The 12,665-nt window shown below is 50.2% G+C and overlaps 1 pseudogene; it reads right to left on the bottom strand.

Moving 5' to 3' along the window:
- Positions 1 to 766: 766 nt before the first annotated feature.
- LOC144195147 (zinc finger protein 608-like) lies at positions 767 to 1,972 on the bottom strand (annotated as a pseudogene).
- Positions 1,973 to 12,665: the final 10,693 nt, after the last annotated feature.

The following is a 12,665-nucleotide window of genomic DNA, read 5'->3' as shown; positions in this document are numbered from 1 at the left end:
TGAATTGGTAGAAATGAACAATTGCTCACCAAAACACAACAATAGGCAGCGTGAGAGACAGACAAGAGGAGGGTGATGAGGAGAGTGATGAGGACAAAGAAGAGGAGGAGGAGGTGGAAATAGACATCATGTCCTCACAGTCTTTGGGTGTGCTATGGTCTCGTCCACATTCGAGCCCAGCCTTCTTTCCCCTCTTTCATCCAAGTAGAAGAGAGTAGGTTTGGGGCAGCAACCTTTAGTCCCTTTCAGCCCTTTAGCTCCACTGCTATGTCTGATATCCCCATCCGTGTCTCGCCCAACAGACACTCGCTCAGCGTGCAGATTCTCCTCACAGCACTTGGATGTCAGAAAGAGTTTCTGATCTATATAGAGGCTTTTTGAGTACTACCCGCTACACAGTGACTGACCCAGTGCAGTCTGAGTTTGGCATATGGCCAACTGTAGCTTAGATGGTGCTACTGGCACATCACCTTTCTTAGAGTCCCTTAAGTTGTTGATGGGGCCTTTGTCATCATGTTTACTGTCCTCCTTTCGATCGTTGCTTTTGGAATCGTGAGAGGAACATTTATGATTTGTGTTATCCCTGTCTGCTTGCGCGTACCCTGGCAAGAAGTACAGCTCAAAACTGGTAGTATTGAAGTTCTTTTGTAGATGGCGGGGAAGGTATCATGGGTGAGTCTTGCTGGTGTTATTATGGCTACAGCTAGTATTGACTTCAGATGATACAGAGGACCCGCACATAGATCTGAGTCCTTTTTGGAGATTTTCAGTGTGAGATGTCAGAGTAAGCGGGGCTGTTGTCTTTGCTATCACCCATCAACATACAACCGTCAGGGGCATCAAGCCGTGATGAATTTAAAATGGAAGCACTAGGGGCATTGTCTGTGAAAGTGTATACCTTGTCAGCCACGGTACGGATACTTGCCATTCGGCTTTCCTGGCTTTCACTGAGCACATTCATCATATCCTGCTTGCTCTGGTTTCATTCAGAAGACACATTTTTAGGAGCACCTTCTTGCATTTTGATGGCATCATCATTTGCTGTCCAAGCGGTCATATAGCGGTTGTGTTTGTCTTTGATTCATCCTTTCTCTCTCATGCATGTCTCTTTCCACTTCACTAGAGTAGTTTTCACAAGGGGAGGTTCCATAATGTTGATTTTCGGCTTATGGGGTTTCAGGGATACATTTTTGCTGGTCATGCCCATGGCTGACATGAGCAAAGGCTGTTGTGAGGCGCCGCTGTTAGTTGGAGACACAACTGTGGGTAAGGCAATAAGCTTAGGAGGGGTGGGGGCTGGTGCAATCAGCCGATTAGTCCAGGACTTTGAGAGTTTATCCACTTTGATTTTTTTCTCTTGTTGCAGTAGATCTTCTAACCCTTTCTGCCTCCAGCTTGGGCATCTCTATGGTGAGACAATTTTCCAGAACCACTGTCATGTTGGAGACTATGGGCAGGTTAGCGAGGTTATTCTTCAACAGAGAATTCCATCCCGTTTTTTGTCTTGAGGAGCAGTTGTTGATTTGGGGGTGAGCCAATTGTGGTAATCTTGTACAATGGGGTGGCTTTTTTGGATGAGGTGCTGGCACCAGTTACCTTGTTGGAGGACTCCATAAGGTCATAGACGGAATCCTCACAGTCTGGCAAACGCTCCTCAGCATTAGGATATTTCTGGCTTACTCTGCATCGTGGATGGAGCACTACAGGGATTCGACCCGAATCCTCTTCCTATTCCTATTCTTTATGTCCTCTGAGGAAACCAAACTCGGATCCAGCTTGGTCGGGGGTTTGTTTTTCCGCTTCCTGGAAGGGAGGACTGAGTGCCGTTTGGCAGGTTTAGTTTCCTCTGTGGTGAAGAAAGGTGGAGAAGCTCTACAGTTATTAAAGAGTTTCAAATGTCCACGCCGGCCTTTGTGATGCACTGATGAAGCTGCCATACCATCACCACGGCTTCGATGCAGTGGCAAGCCATGGATCTTGACTGGCAGCGTCGCATCACCACAGGGGTGCTCTGCTAAAGCCAGGTGCAGCCTTCTCCCCCGACCACGGCCCCCTGGCATGTCCAGGTCACTGGACAAAGATCTGAAAAAAGAACATTCATATATTAGTCTTCTGTGCCACCCTGATCTAATCATCAATTTATTTTGAGAGGTTTGAACTAAAATGGGGCGGCCCGGCGGATGAGTGGTTAACGCATCAGCCTCACAATTCTGGGGTCCAAGGTTAAAATCCAGGTCAGTCCAGTGGAGTTTGCATATTCTCCCTGGGCTTATGTGGGTTTTCTCCAGGTACTCCGGTTTCCTCCCACATTACAAAAACATGGACACTCTAAATTTCCCCTAGGTATGGGTTTGAGTGAGCATGGTTGTCCGCTTCCTTGTGCCCTGTGATCATTTGGCCACTGAGTCTGGGTGTCCCCCGCTTCTGGCTCGAAGTCAACTGGGATAGGCACCAGTACCCTAGTGAGGATAAAGTGGTTCAGAAATGAATGAAATATTTAAAATATTTTATCTAGTATTTCCTGCATCTGTCAACCATAAATGACCATTTTCATTTGAACTAAAGATAAAAACCTGTTTATTTTCAGATATATATAAGAGAAAAGCAAATATACTTCCCTGTGGCAGCATCTCTACCCCATAGCTAGACATCTGTCAAAAATGGTTAAAAAGAATATAGGATGAAGCAAATCAACTTCAAAGTCTAAGACCGTTGACTTCACTATGTTGTGTCATTTAAGTTCACCCTGAAACAATTTTCAAGCATTTTTTTCTTCTAAAACTATTGGAATATCGGACGGAATTACATGATCCACAAATCCTTGTAGTTTAAATATAAAGCTCTATACCTGGGGTGGCCAACCCGCGGCTCCCGAGCCGCATGCGGCTCTTTGCCCGGTTTCATGCGGCTCTTACGTCCATATCAAAGTTTGTATTTGTGTTTTATTTTTATTTGCGTGTGCGCTTCGCTTGAGTTCAATACGGTATTTTCGTCCAATGCGCATGTGCTTGGGATGAAAATACCTCAAAGTTTCCCAGTAGGAGCAAGGTCATTTGAGTAAACGTTTTTAACAGAGTGGGAGAGCTCCCGTGAACCAGAAGCGACAATGAACGGCGTCGCACACACAAAAAGTATCCCAAAGATCGAGCGTCGGCTGAAAAAGCCACACCCCCTGCGAGGCAGACCAAGGCGAGAGTGCTCAGCCGAGAGCAGCCAATAGGAGAGCGAGGTGTACACCCACGTGGTGGGCACGCTAGTTAAAAGCCATTCATAATAAATGACAGCTCACAAGGAGCGAACGTTGCGCAAAAATAGGCGCTGATTTTATGACAGAAGTCCCACTAAGTAACATGCATAGAAAAAGAAAAACGCTATTGTAAATTATTATATTTTTGTTTGTGGACTTGGTTGAACTGAGAGTTTGTCTGTGTGAGACAGTGCACACAATGTTCATTGTTGATAATGACTGGCCTGTGCTGTTAGTACTGTAGGAGTCAATTTATGTCATTACTATGCTGGTGTGTGACATTTACAATAAATCTGTGTGATGTGGCTCTTTGCGTTAACACAGTAAAAAATGTGTCTCTTTGCGGTAACACAGTAAAAAATGTGGCTCTTGGTCTCTGACTGGTTGGCCACCCCTGCTCTATACCATGGGTTAGGGTTGGTGTTTGGGTTAGTGTTAGGGTTTGGGGGTTCGGGTTAGGGAGTTCGGGTTAGGGGGTTGAGGTTGGGGTTAGGGTTAGGGTTTGGGTTTGGGTTAGGGTTATTTTTGCCCCTTCCCGATTCCTATTTTTTGCATATTTATCACACATAAAGGTTTCAGATCATCAAACCAATTTTAGTAGGGCACAGAAACAACCCAAGTAAATAGAAAATGGGGTTTCGAAATGATGATTTAAAAAAAGAAATTCTGGCCCTCTGTGAAAAAGTATTTGCCCCTTGAACCTAATAACCAGTTGAGCCACCTTTGGCGGCAATAATTGAAATCAAGCATTTACGATGATTTGTGAAGAGTCTTTCAAAACGCTTTCGAAGAATTTTGGCCCACTCTTCTGTGCAGAGTTGTTATAATTTTGCAATTTTAGGGGTTTTTCTAGCGTTAAAAGAATGTTTCCTATCACACCACTGCATTTGAATAGGATTTAAATCCCTTAATCTTAAACTAAACTTAACTAAAACCTTAACTTTGTTATCTTTAAGCCATTCGGAGGTGGACCTGCCGGTGTGTTTTGGATCATTGTCATGCTCTAAGAGCGCTGGAGTTTGAGCGCACAAACTGAGGACCGGATGTTGTCCTTCAAAATTTGCTGGTACACAGCAGGATTCTTTCTTTCACCTTGCAAGTCGTGATTTAGCCATTCTATTACCAGTTTTGATGTTTGTTTGGGGTCATTTTCCTGTTGGAACACCCAACTGCGCCCAAGACCCAATATTAGGTATAATGACTTTAGGTTATCTTGAAGAATTTGAAGGTAATACTCCTTCATTATCCCATTTTACTCTCTGTAAAGCACTAGTTCCATTGGCAGAAAAAACAGCTTGACTGTGGACACTGACAACTGTGTTCCAGCAGCTTCTAATTCTTGGCGGATTTGCTTTTTGGTGATTCTCGGCTGAATCTTCACCCTCCTGACCAATTTTCTTTCAGCAGGTGATAGCGTGCATTTTCTTCCATATTATGGCAGTGACAAAACCGTGCCATACACTTTATACTTACAAAAAAATTATTTGCACTGATGCTCTTGGAACCTGCAGGTGCTTTGAAATGGCTCCAAGTGAATTTCCTGACTTGTTTAAGTCAAGGATTTGCTTTTTCAGATCCATGCTGAGCTGCTTTGACTTTCCCATTGTAGTGTTTGTGGGCGTTTGCATCCAAGGAGCCCTATTTAAATGGCTTCAGAGAAGTCACCAGCCGTAGTCACTCATAATCTCTCAAAAGAAGTTAAGAGGCCATGCTATGAAGCTCATTTCACTGACAACCTTCTAAGCCACCAAAATTGCTAATTCATGTTGCCGTATGTATATTTTTGAAACAGTAGTTTTGATCACCTTTTCTGTTAACCCATAATAAAGTGATTAAAGAAACAAACTTTATGTGTTATGATCGCGCCACGTAGAGCAACGCGATCGGAGGGAAAGTTGAACCCAGAAGCAGAGTCGCCAAAGTAAATGGAAAGGTGAGGCAGATCTGAAGCTCTTGTAGGTTGATTTAATAAACGGGGAAACATAACTTAAACAACTTGGCTTGACCACTCATTACAAACGAAAAGAACATGCGGCGTGGCGTCAATGGAAACGGCAATGACTACGAGGAAAAACAGGAAACGAAACCAGAACGATCCGACCGCGTCCACAGAAAATCATAATGCTTAAATACCAAAAATAATCTAATCACGTAATTAGTGACAGCTGATAATTATCGTGACGTCATGCCAGGAAAGGCAATCCAGCCACTCCTGACAGTACATCCCCTCTAAGGGACGGATTCTAGACGTCTCAAGGTCAATTACAACATGAGAAACGGGAACAAGCAGGGAGGGTGGGTGGGAGATCTAGAATTGTCCGGTGGTCTTCCACACCAACCCAAGAACAGACGGAGAGGTCGCTCCGGCGGGCGTCCGCGCCAGCCTGAAACAAGACGAGGCAGTAGTCGGTCCGGCGGGCGTCCGTGCCGGCCAGAAACGAGACGAGTCAGTGGCAGGTCTGGCGGGCGTCCGTGCCGGTCAGAAACAAGACGGGGCAGAGGCAAGTCTGGCGGGCGTCCGTGTCGGCCAGAAACAAGACGAGGCTGTGGTCGATCCGGTGGGCGTCCGCCAGAAACGAGACGAGTCAGTGGCAGGTCTGGCGGGCGTCCGCGCCGGCCAGAAACGAGACGAGGCTGAGGTCGATCCGGCGGGCGTCCGCGCCGGCCAGAAACGAGACGAGGCTGTGGTCGATCCGGCGGGCGTCCGCGCCGGCCAGAAACGAGACGAGGCTGTGGTCGATCCGGCGGGCGTCCGCGCCGGCCAGAAACGAGACGAGGCAGTGGTCGGTCCGGCGGGCGTCCGCGCCGCCCAGAAACGAGACGAGGCAGTGGTCGGTCCGGCGGGCGTCCGCGCCGCCCAGAAACGAGACGAGGCAGTGGTCGGTCCGGTGGGCGTCCGCGCCGACCGGATACGAGACGAGGCAAGGGCAGGTCTGGCGGGCATCCGTACCAGCCAGAAACGAGACGAGGCAGTGGTCGGTCCGGCGGGCGTCCGCGCCGGCCAGAAACTAGACGAGGCAGTGGTCGGTCCGGCGGGCGTCCGCGCCGGCCAGAAACGAGACAAGGCAGTGGTCGGTCCGGCGGGCGTCCGCGCCGGGCAGAAACGAGACGAGGATGTGGTTGACCCGGCGGGCGTCCGCGCCGGTCAAGAACGTGACGAGGCAGTGGTCGGTCCGGTGGGCGTCCGCGCCGGCCGGATACGAGACGAGGCAAGGGCAGGTCTGGCGGGCATCCGTGCCAGCCAGAAACGAGACGAGGCAGTGGTCGGTCTGGCAGGCATCCCAGCTGGTCCTTTAAGTCTTGGCCAAACTGCCTGCCTTCAGGAGATATTAGAAGTTTAGTACGGTCGGGCACCTTACCCTGTATGCTCGGGGGGTGGACAACTCTCTCCTCCCGGGAAACCGGAGCATTGCTTCTCTGGACGTCGCCGGCCCCGTCCTCCAGGGGCACCGGCGAATTGCCACTCTCGACGTCGCCGGCTTCTTCATCCAGGGACTCCGGCGAATTACCACTCTCGACGTCGCCGGCTTCTTCATCCAGGGACTCCGGCGAATTACCACTCTTGACGTCGCCAGCCCCTTCATCCAGGGACTCCGGCGCATTGCCACTCTTGACGTCGCCAGCCCCTTCTTCCAGGGACTCCGGCGAATTACCACTCTTGACGTCGCCAGCCCCTTCTTCCAGGGACTCCGGCGAAATACCACTCTTGACGTCGCCAGCCCCTTCTTCCAGGGACTCCGGCGAATTACCACTCTTGACGTCGCCAGCCCCTTCTTCCAGGGACTCCGGCGAATTTCCACTCTTGACGTCGCCAGCCCCTTCTTCCAGGGACTCAAGCGAATTACCACTCTTGACGTCACCGGCCCCATCCTCTAGGGGCAACGGCAAATTGGCACTCTCGACGTCGCCCGCCCCTTCTTCCAGGGACTCCGGCGCATTGCCACTCTCGACGTCACCGGCTTCCTCCTCCAGGGGCACCAGCGAATTACCACTCTTGACGTCACCGGCCCCATCCTCCAGGGGCAACAGCAAATTGGCACTCTCGACGTCGCCAGCCCCTTCATCCAGGGACTCCGGCGAATTGCCACTCTCGACGTCACCGGCTTCTTCCTCCAGGGGCACCGGCGAATTGGCACTCTCGGCGTCGCCAGCCCCTTCTTCCAGGGACTCCGGCGAATTGCCTCTCTCGACGTCGCCAGTCCCTTCTTCCAGGGACTCCGGCGAAATACCACTCTCGACGTCGCCGGCCCCGTCTTCCTCGAGCGCCGGAGCATCGTCGCCACTTCTGGGCGGGCAGGCGCTGGACGGGCAGGCGCTTGGGAGAGCGGTGCTTGGGAGAGCGGTGCTTGGGAGAGCGGTGCTTGGGAGAGCGGTGCTTGGGAGAGCGGTGCTTGGGAGAGCGGTGCTTGGGAGAGCGGTGCTTGGGAGAGCGGTGCTTGGGAGAGCGGTGCTTGGGAGAGCGGTGCTTGGGAGAGCGGTGCTTGGGAGAGCGGTGCTTGGGAGAGCGGTGCTTGGGAGAGCGGTGCTTGGGAGAGCGGTGCTTGGGAGAGCGGTGCTTGGGAGAGCGGTGCTTGGGAGAGCGGTGCTCGGGAGAGCGGTGCTTGGGAGAGCGGTGCTAGAATGGCCGTCCGTCACCAGAAACCTGATCCGTGGCTTCGGTACGGGTGCGACCGGCGACCCCAAAGGCAACGGGAGTAATTTGCGTGGCCTTGGCACAGGAGCTTGGGGCACTTGAAACGGCGTGGTGGGCCGAGTAACTTTGGCCACTTGGACAGGCGTGGTCGGCCGAGTAACTTCGGCCACTTGGACAGGCGTGGTCGGCCGAGTGACTTCGGCCACTTGGACAGGCGTGGTCGGCCGAGTAACTTCGGGCACTTGGAAAGGCGTGGTCGGCCGAGTAACTTCGGGCACTTGGAAAGGCGTGGTCGGCCGAGTGACTTCGGCCACTTGGAAGGGCGTGGTCGGCCGAGTAACTTCGGGCACTTGGAAGGGCGTGGTCGGCCGAGTAACTTCGGGCACTTGGAAGGGCGTGGTCGGCCGAGTAACTTCGGGCACTTGGAAGGGCGTGGTCGGCCGAGTAACTTCGGGAACTTGGAAAGGCGTGGTGGTGGTCGGAAAAGGAGCTTGGAGGGACGTGGTCGGAAAAGGAGCTTGGAGGGACGTGGTCGGAAAAGGAGCTTGGAGGGACGTGGTCGGAAAAGGAGCTTGGAGGGACGTGGTCGCAAAAGGAGCTTGGAGGGACGTGGTCGGAAAAGGAGCTTGGAGGGACGTGGTCGGAAAAGGAGCTTGGAGGGACGTGGTCGGAAAAGGAGCTTGGAGGGACGTGGTCGGAAAAGGAGCTTGGACGGACGTGGTCGGAAAAGGAGCTTGGAGGGACGTGGTCGGAAAAGGAGCTTGGACGGACGTGGTCGGAAAAGGAGCTTGGACGGACGTGGTCGGAAAAGGAGCTTGGACGGACGTGGTCGGAAAAGGAGCTTGGACGGACGTGGTCGGAAAAGGAGCTTGGACGGACGTGGTCGGAAAAGGAGCTTGGACGGACGTGGTCGGGCGCTTAACTTCGACAGTGGTTGGTGTGTCCAGGCATTGCTTTCGCTTCGCTCTACGGCGTGGCGCTCGGCGCCTCCTCTGGGAGGATTGCACAGCACCCCCGCCATCACGTCGTGCCCCATAATTGGTGGTTAGCCCACTCTGTAATTGCTGGTCGGGGTATTTGTAGTAGGAATTATCGGGGGAAAAATCGGGATAATCCTCCTCCAGTGGAAGGTCTCGGGGTCCGAATTGGTCGAAGAATTCATCATCGGATTCCGAAACGCCAGCGAAAAAATCAATTTCCTCAACGATGTCCTCCACACCAGAATCTTCAGGCTCCCTCCATGGTGAATCAATTCCTCTGGGCATAGGCATGAGATAACTTGGGCGGTCTCTGGTGGTTGTACGCACCTGGGCATCATGATTAAACGGTAAAGGCTTCCCAGGGCGACGTGCATAGCAGTGGTGGGGCGTATGAGTACGCTGCGGATCTAACTCTCCTACCAGCTGTGGCTCATCTCTAGCAATGATGTGCCTGAGAGCCCCGCACCACGGTGTGTTCATTACAAAACTCCTAAACGATTCTGAGGGGGTTTTTATACACTCCAAGCAGTCCGGTGTCTTCGAGGTGGATAGTTGGCGTCGCCGAGTGCGTCGGCGCGAGCGTGGGTGGCGCTCCGCTGGGTCCATGATGGTCGGATCGTGCTGTTATGATCGCGCCGCGTAGAGCGACGCGATCGGAGGGAAAGTTGAACCCAGAAGCAGAGTCGCCAAAGTAAATGGAAAGGTGAGGCAGATCTGAAGCTCTTGTAGGTTGATTTAATAAACGGGGAAACATAACTTAAACAACTTGGCTTGACCACTCATTACAAACGAAAAGAACATGCGGCGTGGCGTCAATGGAAACGGCAATGACTACGAGGAAAAACAGGAAACGAAACCAGAACGATCCGACCGCGTCCACAGAAAATCATAATGCTTAAATACCAAAAATAATCTAATCACGTAATTAGTGACAGCTGATAATTATCGTGACGTCATGCCAGGAAAGGCAATCCAGCCACTCCTGACATTATGATTGTTTTTTTGTGTGACAAAGAAGTATCTGTTCCAATGGCTCTCTTGAGTTTCCAGTTAATTCTACAAGAGCAGAAATTCACCAACCCTGTTATCAATGTGGCGGTAGCAACCACGAAGGTCAAGTATGCCGATTTAAAACAGACATGCTACAAGTCTTCCAAAGTAGGGCACATAACAAGGATTTGTAAAACAAATATATATATATATATATATATATATATATATATATATATATATATATATATATATATATATATATATATATATATATATATATATATATATATATATATATATATATATATATATATATATATATATATATATATATATATATATATATATATATATATATATATATATATATATATATATATATATATATATATATATATATATATATATATATATATATATATATATAATGCTCATTAAATCTTCTATATCCTTCAAATTGGGACAGAAACCAAGTCCCTCCACCCATCGCGGCAGACACAGGCAACTCCCCACACTACGCATCCGCACATACCCCACATCCGGTAACCCTCCGATCTCCATCCTGCAGTCTGGCAACAAACCCATTTAACTTCTCGCTTTCCGGCCCATATTAATCACTTACTTAATACTTTAAACAACAAATCTATTCTAAATTTGCAGAAATTGATCTCTACTTTGTGATTCACCCAATATCTCTAAAATCACCAAGACCAAAAGTCCCTGACTTTTGTCTTAGGAGAGTCCCTGACTCTATTAACAGACCAAGACTATAAGTCCCCGACTCATTCTTGTTCTACTTATGTTGGTTCTTGACCAAAAACAATAATGTTCGACGCACGATGGTCCCGGACCCAAAAACTATTATGTTCGACGCACGTTGGTCCCAGACCAAAAAACCATTATGTTCATCATAAGTTGTTCCCTGACTGCAAACTGTTAATACTACCGCAGTGATAATACAAATTATCACACTTCACAGAGACAGAAGTCAAAGGGTGAACTCACGATCTTTCTCGTTCCGAACCTGCCCTAGTTCGGGGACCTATCACCAGATCACGGGAGCGGCGAGGGTTGACCCTTTCAATGGAGGATGCTGTCGCCGTGCTCCGTCGTCGCTCCGGCAATTGTTGGCTGTTGGGCCTCGGGCTTTCGGCACCAAAGTATGATAGGTCTGAAAATACAACTTCAGGGGCAGGTTAAGAAAGAGTGAGATCAATTTAAATAGGAAATAGGTTTATTACCGGACTGCAGGATGGTTGGAGAATGCGCCGACAGCTGTGAACCTCTCACAGCCTATCTTCCTTGCAATTCTCTCTGAATGAACACTAGGTCAGTCTTTATTTAGGAACCCAGGGTAATATTTTTAAGACTGTGATGTAGGACAGAGTTTATAACAAACAAAACTTTGGGCTAATATGGTTAGACATTAGCAGGTTTAAGTTGTATGCAAACACGATATTTTCATAGCTCACACAATCTGCCACAGCCTATCTTATATTGCGCGTTTTGATCAAACAGTTCCAAAGCAAGTTGGCTCTCACCGCCGACCGCATCGTCCAGGTGCCCCGGCGCCTCGCCGCCGCTTCCGGTTGTTGTTGTTGTTGTTGTTGTTGCACTACAAGCGCCTGAGGATTGCCCTCAGATAGCGCTAGAGCTGCCACTGGAACGCGGATTATTTCATCCGGGGGGTAGTCGGAGGTGAGGGGCAGTCAAATGTCTCCGGCTGGATGAAAAACGTAGGGTGCCACGGTCCTTGTTGGCAGCTCTGAGTGGTATTTGTTGGAATTCGCAGGCCGCAGCGAGCGGCCTCTCAGGAGACACCACGTGAAGGTTTCCAACTTTGTCTCCCCGCCGCTTCCGGGCAGGCAAGAGCTGAGTGGGCAAGAACTCGGCAAGCAGGAACCGGACAGCCAGGAACCGGGCAGCCAGGAAACGGGCAGCCAGGAACTGGGCGGGCAAGAACTTGGCAGGCGGGAACCGGGCAGCCAGGAACTAGACAGGCAGGAACTTGGCAGGCAGGAGTTTGACAGGCAGGAGTTTGGCAGGCAGGAACCAGGTGAGCCAGCCGGCACCGTAAGCCTGGTTCGTGGCTTTGGCACGGGTGCGACTGGTGGCCCAGCTGGCAAAGGGAGTATTTTGCGTGGCTTTGGCACGGGTGCGACTGGTGGCCCAGCTGGCAAAGGGAGTATTTTGCGTGGCTTTGGTACGGGGAACTTGGGAAGCTTGGAACGGCATGGTCGGGCCGATGGAGGGTGGGGATTTTCCGTCCATTGAGGAAAAGACACAGGGGCTGTCGGACCTTGGGTATTCTGACTTAGCTGTGCTGCCAGCCCGGTGCGACGAGCTGAGCGAAGGGTCAGTTTGAAGGTGGATGGAGGCTCAGAATTACCTCCTAGGCGGGATTCCTCCGCTGGCAGAACGTCTCTGAGGTGCCCACACCACGTCATGTCCATTATGAACTTCCGAAAAGATTTTTGGGAACTTACCGCTAAATCAGTGCTTCTCAAATAGTGGGGCGGGCCCCCCTGGGGGGGCGTGGTGCGATACCTGGGGGGGGGGGGGGGGGGGGCGTGTAACCCTGGGGAACAGGATTTTATTTGGCCGTACTAGTATAAAGTGTAATTGCGCATCCACTACAGTAGCTGGCAGTGGCGCTCTCATTTTTTTTTTATTTCAGGCATTGATGCACTTAAAATCTTTTCTGTTGCAGACTTAAAACAAGATTTAATAAAGTTATGTTTTTGTAAGTTTGACTATATTTCTTTCTTTTTTTCCTTTTCTTTAATGTTAATAAGGATAAAATGTTGTACTT

The sequence above is a fragment of the Stigmatopora nigra genome, chromosome 4 (genome assembly GCF_051989575.1).
Source record: "Stigmatopora nigra isolate UIUO_SnigA chromosome 4, RoL_Snig_1.1, whole genome shotgun sequence".
NCBI classification, from domain to species: Eukaryota; Metazoa; Chordata; class Actinopteri; order Syngnathiformes; family Syngnathidae; genus Stigmatopora; species Stigmatopora nigra.
The sequence above is the reverse complement of the archived record's forward strand: the minus strand, read 5'-3'. Positions and strand labels throughout refer to the sequence as shown.